The 14,647-nt window shown below is 36.7% G+C and overlaps 1 protein-coding gene across 2 annotated transcripts in view; it reads left to right on the top strand.

Moving 5' to 3' along the window:
- The first annotated feature begins 767 nt into the window (after positions 1 to 767).
- LOC127658918 (E3 ubiquitin-protein ligase Midline-1-like) overlaps positions 768 to 14,647 on the top strand; it is a 46,302-nt gene continuing 32,422 nt past the window's right edge. The window contains exon 1 of one of the 2 annotated variants that reach the window (XM_052148489.1): positions 768 to 883. The gene's annotated coding sequence lies outside the window, so the exon portion shown is untranslated. Of the gene's footprint in view, positions 884 to 5,670; positions 5,841 to 14,647 lie in introns of those variants that run through there. The other variant, XM_052148490.1, reaches the window with a different exon arrangement.

Genomic DNA, 14,647 nt, shown 5'->3' with positions numbered 1-14,647 from the left:
TGATTAATTGTTTTGATTATTATTGTTATTATTATATTTAGGATTTTCTTTGATATTTTTTTTGTTGAATTTTTTATGATTTTGTTTTATTACATTTTGTAATTATTTATTTTATGTATTTTTTTTGGTAAATATTTTGATGATTCTTTTTGATGATTTTTTAAAAACATTTTTTGATGAATTTTTTTAAATTATTTTTTTAATGAATTATTTTTATTACGTTTGTTATGATTTTTGTATGAATTTGTTTTTAATAATTTTTTTATGAATAATTTTTACGTTTTTTATGAATTTTTTTAAATGATTTTTTAAATTAAATTTTTTATTACATTTTTAATGATTTTTAAAAATATTTTTTTTAATGATTATTTTTATTAAGTTTTTGATCATTTTTTTGATTATTTTTTATTATAAATGCAGCTCTTTTCCATATTACAGCAACAGTTCATAGTGAGCACAGATGTCAAGCTCCATAAAAGTATTCTTCTGAAGCCACACAACAGGAACACTTTTTTAAAAGCACTTAAAAATGAAGTGAAACAGTGAAACACAAAAAATGCAACTCAGAAGGTGTTGTATAAAAGGTAGAATTGAAATGAATATGTCAAAGTCCTTCATAACGTCTCTCCAAAACACATAGTTTGACGTGAAGGGTTAAAGTGATGGATTAAAGGCAGTCCTGTGAAAACCTGTCGTTCAGATGTGGTGCGTGTGTCGGTGAGGTATGTGTTTGAACACACCCACATATTGAGAGAAAGAGAGAAAGAGAACATTATCTGACAACTAACATTTCTTTCAGGCGTGTGTTCAGTATGTCGGGTACCTCTTGTCGCAATTTCTGCATCCAGAGATGATAAAACTGACCATCGCCATGGGGAAGCTGGTAAGACCAGATCCATGTATACATTTAGAAAGAGACTTTTGCTGAATTCTGGTGATTTTTATTCATTTGCATGCAACAATTGGGTTAGTGTATTTGAATTGTGCATCTAGTGTTAAAAGGGTTCAAATGAGGAACACAATTTCCTTTGATGTTTTGAGATGAGAGTTCTATGTACTATGAAAACTGTAACATTTAGAAATGCAGACTTGACTTCTGGCGCTCACCAAAATTTGAAACATTGCCCCCCCAGTGGCCGAAGCTGGAAGTGTTAAACATTTCATCACGTGTGAGCTCTAGTTTGCGGGTTAAATGCCCACAGGGGGGCGCCAAAAGCGAGTTTTAAAGCGTGTTGTTTTAGCTGTAAATGATGTAACGCATATTATATTAACCCAAACTTCAACCTTAAAGACGTTTTGAGATTCACAGGTTTTTGATTCAAAAACTATTTCGATTCGATTAACGATTAAATTCTGCATTTTTCACTACTTCCCCTAATGTGTCTTAAGCAAGAAAAATAAATCAGTAAACTAATCTAAATATTGCAGCATTAAAATAACATCATCTGACTACATTCAAGTTTCAAGGAAAAGAGAAAAGCAATCGAGGTGGGCGCGGCCAGGCCATGTGGACACAAGGCTGGCCCTGAATCGGGCTAATCAGCCGGGAGGGGGATAAAGACGTGCCGAAGGCGCCAGTTCGAGAGAGAGATGCATGCGGCCACGCCGCACGTGTGTCTGTTCGTTTATCTTTTATGTTGTTTTAAGTTCATCTATATCATTAGATTTTACGTTGACTGTTCAGCTGGATCCCACCTCCACATTGCCCGTCCTTATACCGTAATAGTGGTGCCAAAACCTGGGAGGGAAGAGGGAAGAGGAAGTCCTCACCACTGCCATCCGCCAGGGCTGTCTGCCTGGGGACGGAGGGGTCACTGCTGGCCACCGAGAGCAGGAGGAACCGCTGCTGTCCGCTGAAAAATGGGAGGGCCGGTTCCATCCACCAGGGGCTGGAGGAGCAGTTGAGGACTGGGCGTCTCCTCAACTCTCTCTCTCTCTCTCTGTCACTCCGCCTCTCTCTGTCCCAGGGCTCGAGAAAGGAGGGGAAGACCTGCCGGCAGGCACGGCCAGAAGGGTAATGCCTCCCCTTCAGGAAGGGAGGGGAGCGCATCATGCCGGGGTTGGGCATTGGGCGTTGGGAGCCGGGCGTTGGCCCTAATGGTGGGGTGGTGGCATAGTGGTCTAAAGCACATAACTGGTAAGCAGAAGGTCGCTGGTTTGGTCCCCACAGCCACCACCATTGTGTCCTTGAGCAAGGCCCTTAACTCCAGGTTGCTCCGGGGGGGATTGTCCCTGTAATAAGGGCACTGTAAGTCGCTTTGGATAAAAGCATCTGCCAAATGCATAAATGTAAATGTAATCAGCCAGGAGGGGGATAAAGACGAGCTGGCGGCGCCAGTTTGAGAGAGAGAGAGAGAGAGAGAGAGAGAGTTGTTTTAAGTTATATTTTATTGACTGTTCAGCCAGTTCCCGCCTCCTCCTTGCCCGTCCTTAGACTGTTACAGACTTGTTTTCAGCACACCTAAACACCTTTAATTAAATAAAAGGTGTCACTCCGAGTAAACAGGGCGTGGAGAAGCAGAGGATTGCCTTCGCAAGGGAGGGTGAGCCAAAACCACAAGTCGGGACTGTCCGCTGACGGTCGACCAGCTAAAGTTCCCAGATACCATCACAGTTTCCACACTCAGGCCAGATGTGGTGCTGGAGTCTGAAACATTTAGGCATGTGGCTCTGCTGGAATTAACCGTGCCCCAGGAAGACCTGATAGAGGGAGCCTAAGTGCGAGAATCTGGTCGGGAAGTGCCGTAGGAGATGATGGCGGGCACAGTGCATGCCCATTGAAGTGGGGTGCCAAGGTTTTGCACACCAGCCTCTTTATAGGACTCTATAGGACGTTTGTCGAGCGCCTCACTTTGGTTGTGTCACGTCTCACTAGTTTTCGGTGTCTCTAGTCATAAGCGTTGTGTTTTTAAGATGCTGTGTCAAGTTAAATGTAGTTTGAAACTTTGAGATCCCTGAATTCTGATGAGGTCTGATTGGCACTGGCATAAACAGCTGCAGCACTGACTGCCCCATACGGCCACAGACTCGCACAAACTTAACTGGTCCGATGGTAAGAAAATTCCTTATTACAGAAGTACTGTACGGACCGGAAGCAGGGCTGGACTGGTAATCTGGCATAACGGGCATTTTCCCGCTGGACCGACGCACTTTGGGGCCGATCAGGGGCGGACTGGCCATCGGAAGAACCGAGCGGGCCGGTGGGTCGGTAATGAAATGGTGAAAATGGCCCGCGATAATCTAAAACGAGCCGCCGCGCTATGCAGAAAAGGAGAGTGAACACCCCCCCCCCCGCTCTTCTCTTGGGCCAATTGCTCTGTAAAATCCCGGGCCCTGATATGTGATACGTCGATAGACCTATGAATATATTTATATGTATGTACTGTATGTATGTATATGTAGCTATATTATAGGCCTTTATTATTGTATGTACTGTATATAAATATGCACATAAAAAGAGAGGGGGGGGGGTATTAAGGGGCTCGCTGTCTCTTAAATTTTGTCTGAGGGAGTCTTGCAGTCTTCGACTTTGAAACCTTCTGGATTAGAGATTGCAAGATTAAGTGTTTTCTAGTTGTTTGTGCAGTATGTGTCAGATGACTGTGGGTGTGCCATCTGAAGCTGACTCAGGCCTCTGTGTGTGTGTGTGTGTGTGTGTGTGTGTGTGTGTGTGTGTGGACAAGCCCATGATGGGAGGGGTGTCTCTCTGAGTCTTTATTCCAAGGGCAAATCGAATCAGTCTGCGGTCAGTGCACACAGAACCCCTCACAGCTGAGCAACCGGCTGTTAATGCATTCGACATTCCCGACTAATTATACAGCAGTCGAGCAAAACACGCTGTGCAATGTGACATTGTACTGTACACAACGAATTCATCTTTTTCAGACCATGTGAATCTACAGTATTTCCAGTTCTTGCTTGTAACTGCAGTTAAAGTGATAAAAAAAAGAAAAATCTGTCATCATTTATTCACCTTCATGTTGTTCCAAACCCATTAGACTTTCCACTGTGAAACACAGAAGCAGATGTGAATCCAGTCACCATTCACTTTCATTGTACAGAAAAACTATGCAGAATTAAATGGTGACCAAACAATTTTTAAGGGCCGAGAACAGATTTATAATTCATTTCAAATTAAATGTCCATCAAATTGAATTGAATTATTGAGTAGAACTGAATTGAGTAGTATTTTACTAAATTAAATAATAATTTTTTTTTTTTTTTTTTTTAGATTTTTCAAGTTTTATTTAATGTCATTTTGTTCATGATTGTACAATAAAAATGTGTGGAATTTTATAATGAAATTGAAATGAGTAAATCTAAAAAAAAAAAAAAAAAAGCTTTTTTCTTTTTCTATAAAGTGTATTTATGCAATCCAAATGGTCACAAATCTATTTTCATGTTTTTGTGATGTGTCTAATAAACTTCTACATGTTTCGAACTTAAAGGGACAGTTCACCCAAAAATGAAACTTCTCTCATTATTTACTCACCCTCATGCCATCCCAGATGTGACTTTCTTTCTTCTGCAGAACACAAATGAAGATTTTTAGAAGAATATTTCAGATCTGTAGGTCCATACAATGCAAGTGAATGGTGACCAGAACTTTGAAGCTCCAAAAAGCACATAAAGGCAGCATAAAAGTAATCCTCACGACTCCAGTGGTTTAATCCATGTCTTCAGAAGTGATATGATAGGTGTGGGTGAGAAACATTACAACATTGCAAGAAACAAGTCCTTTTCTACTATAGATCTCCACTTTCACTTTCACATTTGTCTTCTTTTGTTTTTGGCACTTGGCGTTCTTCGCGCATGTCGCCACCTACTGGATAGGGAGGATAATTTACAGTTTCTCAACCACACCTATCATGTCGCCTGGATTAAACCTCTGGAGTTGTGAGGATTACTTTTATGCTGCCTTTATTTGCTTTTTTGAGCTTCAAAGTTCTGGCCACCATTCACTTGCATTGTATGGACCAACAGAGCTGAAATATTCTTCTAAAAATCTTAATTTGTGTTCTGCAGAATAAACACATCTGGGATGGCATGAGGGTGAGCAAATGATGCAAGTATTTCAATTTTGGGTGAACTGTCCCTTTAATGGTGTTGTTAGGTTTATTGTTTGAAGACTCTTTAAATTACATCATTCATCGGTGAACCCATTATTAAAAAAAACAATATTGCATTTACTTTTGTGTTCCATGCTGTAAAATCAAATGAGTTGACCGTACTTAGATTAATATATGAATATAGACAGTCTCGTATGGATTTGGAACAACATGAGAGTGATGACGTAATTTTCATCTTTGGTGCGAATTATCCGTATAATGACAAATATAATCTTGAAAATAATCCTAGTAATTGTGAAAATGATATTTATGATTTATGATGATGCTATCTAGTCGCTTTCAATGATATTGCTTTAATGTATATAATATATAAGAGGGTTCTCTTCATGGCTCAGGAGGATTAATGGAGTGCTACATTGTTTCATTGAAGTTTCATTGTATCTTCAACATCAAACATGAAGCTCAAAGCATTATTACACGGGTCCTTTGTTTTTTGGGAGACTGGGAGGGGTTTTGGGGTCAACAGCTCGTCCTGTTAGTTTCTGCACAACGCATGGAGAAGATCCCCCTCTGTATGTTTCATGCTCGCATGATTACACGGCCTACTAAAAGGGGCAGGGCCGGCGGGGGGCATGCAGGGCAGCACAACACAACGAGTCAGTTGATTGTGTTTTGCTATCTTTAATATGCTTTTGTCTGAACATCTAAAGCACGTCTATCTGGCTCCTGATAACTGTTACCTTGAGGACACACTGCACTGATCACATTCGTGTAAGTAACATGAGATCTGTACGAGTGTGGTGTCGTGCGTTTGGCCTTTTAATTGATGACCTACTTATTTGGTGCCTGAGAGTCGAGATTATCTTCATATGATGAGATGAGATGAGCTGAATAGGGATCTAGTAGGATTAACTCACTGTATTTGTGAATGTGATTAGTTTAGTTTGTTTAGTCTCATTAAAAGATGATGGGATTTATTATCAGGTTTCCCATTGACTGGAAAACATGGAAATATTTCTATTGTAAATATACATATTTTATTTAAAGGAATGTGTACAAGTTACTCAATCAACAGTATTTGTGGCATAGTATTGATTACCCAAAAATGTATTTTGACTCTTCCCTCCTTTTCTTTATAAAAGCACAAATGTGTGTTCCAGTGGGACACTTACAATGGAAGTCAATGGGGGCAATTTTTAAAGGGTTTAAAGGCAGAAATGTGACGCTTATAATTTTACATTAATTCCTCTGTTAAACCTTGTGTGTTATTAGAACTGTAAAGTTGTTTAAATGTACGTTTTTGTGGCGGACTATTGATCTTTGATACATCGTCATGGCAACAAAGGTGTAAAAATGTCTCTAACTTCACACAGATGTGGTCAGTGCGTGATTTAATGACAGTAAAATCATGTTATCACACATATTGTTTATGTCCTGTGTCTATACTTTTGAAACAGTATTTTAATGTTTACAGATTAAACCCCATGCTTTGTTGTCACATGATGCAAACATGAATAATTTATCGACATTGATATGGTTTAATATTTTATATAGTTCTTTCAAAAATTTCTTTCCTCCCTTTTATGTTTAATTCAGCCGTACTAAATGAATACTTAATGCATTTCAATGGAACACACTAACTGAATTTATAAAGCACATGAAACTATAAAACAATTATTAATTTATTTTGTAACCAATACAGAAATTGTTTGTAAACTGATGTGCAGAACCATTTTTTATTTCTGCTTTTTTTTTTTACACAATAATAGTCAACCATTAAAAAGTTTAAGAAATACAAATATATATATTTTTATGATTTATTGCTGTTATTTATTCCATTTCAGTACTGTCCATTTTAGACTCCCAAACGTTACTGTTGCATATAGGAAAGATTAGAATAGAAGAACAGGGAGACCTGCAACAGATGGCACTGCCCTCACAGTGCCCCCCACAGAACATCAGGTCAGTCTGAGATTACATGAAGAGACGTGAAGAACTGTGGAGAATTCTCCATGACGCTTGGGACGTCCTATCTGCCAAGAACCAACAGAAACTGTGTCCAGGTGGAAGTAGGAGAATTAGTGCTGTTTTAAAGGCAAAGGTGGTCACACCGAATATTGATTTAGCTTTTTTTAATGTTTACTGGACTTTGCATGACATTAAGTGATAAATAAAAACAATTTATGTCATTATTTTTGAAGACATCCTCACTATGCAACATTTTACACAAGTGCCGAAAACTTTTGCACCGTACTGTATATCTGTGCTAAATGGTCACACATTTATTTTTGGCATAAATTAAACAAAATATGCTGTGGTAGAATAGTGTGCATGCGGTTCGTATAGTACCAGACTAAAATGAATGTTCCTTTAAGGAACGGTGACCTTTTACTGTAATGTGACAATGTTGGCACACATTGAATAAGAGTGATGTCATTACAATATGATCCTCTTTCAGGGACTTTACCGGGAGTTTGTAGCAAAGAAAGTCATTTGCTAGTGATGGTGAATTTTTCAAAACTTGTATTATAAGGAGAGCATGACAGGAAATAAAAAGCACACAAAACTGCTCATAACCTCTCTCTGATTACATCATTGTGTTTTTGAGTCTGGACACTTATTTGGCAGTATATGTGTCATGTAGGAAGAAGTCTTGATCAAAGGTGGTACTGGATGGTCTGAATAGTTTGAGAACCACGGATGTACAACAACTAATTCGTTTGTTTTGTTTTTGTGTGTCTTTACATTCACAGTTATTTAGTCATTTAGCAGAGATGAAACATTCAAAGTGACGAACACAACAAGCAATTTGTCATACAAAAGTCAATATTATCTAGTAGCCTTATTACCTTTTTTGCCAATTCATTTTTACGTGACTCGTTGTCTGTTTCGGCAGTTTCCTGGTGAAATGAACACTAGAGGTGCTACAGCGACTTTTATTCCCTTTCACGAGTAAAACTGCAGATTATCAGTTCATAAACACTTACTTTTTGCTCTGTTCGTCACACAATGCTATCTTATGACATTTTACGGCCAGGGCTGGACTGGTAATCTGGCATACCGGGCATTGTCCTGGCAGGCCGACGCATTTTGGGGCCGATCAGGGCTGGACTGGTAATCTGGCATACCGGGCATTTCCCCGGTGGGCCGACGCATTTTGGGGCTGGACTGGTAATCTGGCATACCGGGCATTTTCCCGGTGGGCCGACACATTTTGGGGCCGATCAGGGCTGGACTGGTAATCTGGCATACCGGCATTTTCCCGGTGAGACGACGCATTTTGGGGCCGATCAGGGCTGGTAATCTGGCGTACCGGACATTTTCCCGGTGGGCCAACGCATTTTGGGGCTGATCAGGGCTGGACTGTTAATCTGGCATACCAGGCATTTTCCTGGTGGGCCAACGCATTTTGGGGCCAATCAGGGCTGGACTGGTAATCTGGCATACCGGGCATTTTCCCGGTGGGCCGACGCACTTTGGGGCCGATTAGGGGCGGACTGGCCATCGAGAAAACCGAGCGGGCCGGTGTGTCGGCCACGAAACTGGCCGAATAGGCTGGCGATAAGCTAAAATGAGCCGCCGCGTTATGCAAAACGGCTCACAAAACGGCGCTCAAACGTTTGAGCCAGTTGCTATATAAAATCCCAGGCCAATTTCTCTTCCCAGTCCAGCCCTGCTTATGACTCAGGGATAGCTTTGAATTCTGGCAGAGCTCCATAATCCATCGCTGTTTACTGGTTGACCTGTGTGGATCTTTGTGAAACTAAACACACTTCTGTCACATCCAATTGCCTTGTGTCAGGACAGCAACTTAAAACCAATTGCTTTTGTCCTGGTTTCCCCCAAAAGGTGCAAGTGAGCAGCTCAGGTTTTTCACAAATGCCAAGATGTTCAGCAGACTGCCCACACAACACCATGGCAACAACAGACATGAAAAGCATGCGGTAGTATTTAAGGAGTTTTTAACTCAAGAATGACAATTTATTCACCCTCAAACACAAAAACATTCTTTCTTCAGTGAACACAAAAGTCACACATAGTTTCAAAGCTGCTTTACAGAAGATCAGACTTTGACAGAAAATGAAACCGTAATATCTGTAATATAATATTGTTAATTGACTGATGAAGGCTTTTGTTGGCAATTAATTGATAGTCGATGTATTGCAAGTGTGTAGTCCATCAATAGACCGAGGTGATGCAGGCAGAGATCAATGAGGTGCATCGCAGTTCAACAGCAGGTCATTTCGGTGAGGTTCGGTGGGGTCTATCCGATGTCCAAGGTTCAGGCAGTGGCATATGAAGTATCCCATGTCTTACAGTTGGCATCAGTTCATCCTCTGAAGTGAAAAGACTGAAGTGATGTCTAGGTGAAACCGGCTGCAGTTTGTCACCATCACTCAGAGACATGTAGCAGTGGAGTCCGACACCAAGCAGGAACAGAGCGGGATCTGACCGGCTCTGGTGACCTCAGGATAGGAGTCCCCGGAGGTTAAGACAGGGAAACAAGAAACATTGGTAATTTGATTTTGAAAGGACAGATTGGTATCAAATATAACACCTAAGTTCTTCGCTGTTGAAGACGATGTAACAGAACATCTATCTAGAGTCAAATTATATTTCAGCTGCTTATTTTTAGAGGTTTTTGATCCAATAATTTGTCCCTCTGTTTTGTCGGAATTGAGTAGAACGACATTTCTGGCCATCCAATCTTTTATTTCATTGATACACTCTGCTAATTTGGAGAATTGTGAAATCTCATTGGGTTTAGAAGAAATATAAAGTTGTGTATCGTCGTCATAGCAGTGGAAACTTATTCCACAATCCCTGATAATATCTCCCAGGGGAAGCATATACAAGGAGAAAAGCAGAGGCCCTAAAACTGATCCCTGTGGCACTCCATCCTTAACTTTGTTTGATTAGTCAATTTCTCTGTACTGTGATGAGGCCTAAATCCTGACTGAAATAGTTAATATATACTATTTCTCAGTAAAAATGATCATAGTTGGAAGGACACAGTTTTCTAGTATTTTCGACATAAACGGGAGATTTGAAATTGGTCTATAGTTAGCAAGTTCTCCAGGATCAAGTTGTGGCTTCTTAATAAGAGGTTTGATAACTGCCATTTTAAAGTTTCTTGGGACATGTCCTGAGGATAGCGAGGAGTTAATGATATAAAGAAGAGGTTCTGAGATTAATGGGAACACCTCTTTTAAGAGATTAGTTGGTATTGGATCTTATAAACATGTTGTGGCTTTTGATGTTTCGATAAGTTTTGTTAGCTCTTCATGACCTATGACAGCGAAGGATTGCACATGAGGAAAATTATGGGACACTGTTTTCTGAGGTGCTGTGACAGATGATTTCATAATTCCAATTTTATTTCTGATTATTTCCATTTTATCTGTAAAGTCATTAATATTGAGCTGCGTCGGAATATCTGGTTCAGTCGAGGCTTTATTTCTAAATAGTTTAGCCACTGTACTGAATAAACACATAGGATTGTTGTGGTTATTTTCAATGAGTTTGCTAAAATATGCTGACCTGGCAGCTTTTAGTGCCTGTCTGTAGCCACAGACACTATCCTTCCACGCACAATGAAATACTTCAAATGTTGTATTCTTCCACATGTGCTCCATTTTCCAAGCTGCTCTCTTGAGAGCATGAGTGGGATCCTTGTACTATGGTGCAGGTCTTTTTTTTTTTTAAATTTGTCTTTAATCGAAGGTGGCGACGCTATCAGGAGTGCTAGCGAAGACTGTATTTATATTGTTGTTACGTCAAGTTCTTCTATATATTTTGGCTTATTGAGTATGTGAGACAATTCTGGAAGATTATTAGTGAAGCCATCGTTAGTGGTTGGATGAATAGTTCTACGCCATATGAGAGATGAGGTAATGATCTGAGATGTCATCGCTCTGCGGTACAATTTCTATAGTATCAACATCAACTCCATATGACAGAATTAAATCTGGCGTGTGATTATGGCGATGAGTTGGTCCTGTCACATTTTATCTGACTCCGAGAGAGTTGAGAATATCGACGAATGCTAATCTCAGTGTGTAATTTGCATTATCGATGTGAATGTTGAAGTCACCAACAATTAAAGCTCTATCTATATTAAGGAGATATTGTGTAGAATGTCCGAGCTGCTTTTTTCCATGCAGCGAAAGTGGATGGTGATTTTTACATCTTTGAAAATGGCAAAAAGCACCTTAAAAAGTATCATAAAGTGTCAATTGTACATGCAACAATCCAAGCTATCATATGGCTTCATAAGACTTAAAATATAGTACACATAGTTACAACTTACATTCTAACTATTATTATAATTATTATTATTATTATTATAAATTAATTTATTGCAGATTAATAATAATGAATGTTATAATAACAATAATAATTATTAGATATTTATAATAATAATAATAATTATATATTTATTATTATTAATCACTGTGTTTAAAAATAATAAGAGTTAATAATAATAGTAATAAATAAAATTATGATTTGTATTAATATTAATAACAAAAATATTACTAATATATTTATTATAAGAATCATATGATTATTATGATGATAATTAATTCAATTAATTACTGTGATTAATAATAACAATAGTGATAATAATAATAATCTTAATAATAATAATAGTAATAATTAATATTATGATTTGTATTAATATTAATAACAAAAATATTAATAGTATATTTATTATAAGAATCATATGATTATTATGATGATAATTAATTAAATTAATTACTGTGATTAATAGTGATAATAATAATAATCTTAATAATAATAATAGAGTTAATAATAGTAATAATAATTATTATTACTATTATGATTGTTATTATTAATAATAACAACAACAACATATTTATAATAATAATATTAATAATAATATAGAATTGATTATTATTATTATTATTATTATCAATTCACAAACACAGGATAAAACATATTTCTCATTTTAACATAGTTTTCAATACTAAAACTATAAAAAGTACGAAAAAAAACATAAATGAAACAAAACAAACAAATTAGGGAGATAAAAATACACAACATCCATCTTCTATTGCCGCTTGTCTTAACCAATATTTGCATCTATTTCATTTTCTTTTGTGTTTCATGGAAGAAAAAACATAATTTAAGAACGACACGATGCTGAGTAAACGTTGACAGAATTGTCATTTTTGTGTGAGCTGTTGCTTTAATACAGTCTGTCAGATCTTCTTAATGTTTTGTCACATAAATATATCTGTTATCTTTTATTCATGAGTAAACTGGATATGGTTCAGTTTCATGCAAAGATGCTTCAGATGAGCATTCTGTGTACACACTGTGTAAAAACAAAAGACATTTCTCATCGCTCTTGAAGTCTAATACTTACAATGGCATTCTTTATGCAACCTTTTCATGGCTTGTTTAATTTAGGCTGAAGTGAAGGTGGCCTTGCATGAATTCCATGCAAATGAGTGCTGTGAATGAGGGACCATTATTTAGAGACAGCCCTCTTGATGTCAGGTCCTCTAACCAGTTTTAACACTTTTGTCCTAATTACGACGCAACCTCCAAACCCTGACGCCTCTCTGCATTGACTGACAGCCTCATTGCACGAGGAGGGGGGGTATTTACTTCCAATGTATCCAGGGACAGAGCTAATTATCCCGAGCAAAGACAAAAGCTCAGAGCATGAGAAGTGGACTCACTGATGAAATCATGTGGACGAGGATCTCACTTCTTTACATGATGATTTGCCAACAGCACTGTAAGGAAAATATCTCATTTAGCATCTGGTTCTTAGTGAGTTTCTGGAGGAAAGTGACAGTGTAATTGCATCTCAGAATGAGGTAAGGATGTTAAGACTGTTTGCTGCTTTTCATTTCGGGTTTAACCTTTTTGGGGAGCAGAGTGGAATAAAAAATGCTGTTAGACATTCAGTCTTTTATTTAGTCATTTATAAGCTGAAATGAAGAAAACTAGCGCTGAGGTAACTGATCGAAACGTTTATTTATAAGCCTGAAACATCTTTTCTTTGGACTGTTTTGACCTCAGATATTCTGGTTAGGGTTTGTTCATTAAAGGAATATTCCGGGTTCAGCACAAGTTAAGCTCAATCGACAGCATTTGTCTTTAATCGAAGGTGGCGACGCTATCAAGAGTGCTAGCGAAGACTGTATTTATATTGTTGTTACGTCAAGTTCTTCTATATATTTTGGCTTATTGAGTATGTGAGACAATTCTGGAAGATTATTAGTGAAGCCATCGTTAGTGGTTGGATGAATAGTTCTACGCCATATAAGAGATGAGGTAATGATCTGAGATGTCATCACTCTGCGGTACAATTTCTATAGTATCAACATCAACTCCATATGACAGAATTAAATCTGGCGTACGATTATGGCGATGAGTTGGTCCTGTCACATTTTATCTGACTCCGAGAGAGTTGAGAATATCAACGAATGCTAATCTCAATGTGTCATTTGCATTATCGATGTGAATGTTGAAGTCACCAACAATTAAAGCTCTATCTATATTAAGGAGATATTGTGTAGAATGTCCGAGCTGCTGTTTTCCATGCAGCGAAAGTGGATGGCGATTTTTACATCCTTGAAAATGACAAAAAGCACCTTAAAAAGTATCATAAAGTGTAAATTGTACATGCAACAATCCAAGCTATCATATGGCTTCATAAGACTTAAAATATAGTACACATAGTTACAACTTACATTCTAACTATTATTATAATTATTATTATTATTATTATTATTATAAATTAATTTATTGCAGATTAATAATAATGAATGTTATAATAATACAAGCGATCATGTGGCTTCATAAGACTTAAAATATAGTACACAGTTTTATGGACTACTTTTATGATATTTTAGGGTGTTTTTCATCCTTTTTGGAGCTGAGCAGTAAAAATCACCTTCCACTTTAGTTTTATAAAAAAGATCAGCTTGAACATTCTGCCAAACATCCCCTTTTATAAACTTACATTATAACTATTATTATAATTATTATTATTATAAATTAATTTATTACTGATGAATAATAATGTTATAATAATAATAATATATTTAGTATTATTATTAATCACTGTGTTTAAAAATAATAATAGAGTTAATAATAATAGTAATAATTAATATTATGATTTTTATTAATATTAATAACAACAATATTAATAACATATTTATTATAAGAATCGTATGATTATTAATCAAAATTATTACTGTGACTAATAATAATATATATTTTTTATGATTATGAATCACTGTGATTGAAAATAATATTGATAATAATAATAATATTAATAATAATAGTAATAATTACTATTATTATTTGTATTAATATTAATAACAACAATATTAATAACATATTTATTATAAGAATCATATTATTATTATTATTATGAGTATTAATCAAATGAATTACTGTGATTAATGATAACAATAGTGATAATAATAATAATCATCATAATAATATATTTATATATTATTAATCACTATTATTAAAAATATAATTTTTAATTAAAAGTAATAATTACTATTGATTATTATTAATATTAAAAACAA

The sequence above is a fragment of the Xyrauchen texanus genome, chromosome 18 (assembly GCF_025860055.1).
Source record: "Xyrauchen texanus isolate HMW12.3.18 chromosome 18, RBS_HiC_50CHRs, whole genome shotgun sequence".
NCBI lineage: Eukaryota > Metazoa > Chordata > Actinopteri > Cypriniformes > Catostomidae > Xyrauchen > Xyrauchen texanus.
Note: the sequence above shows the minus strand (reverse complement) of the source record. Positions and strands in the feature narration are given on the sequence as shown.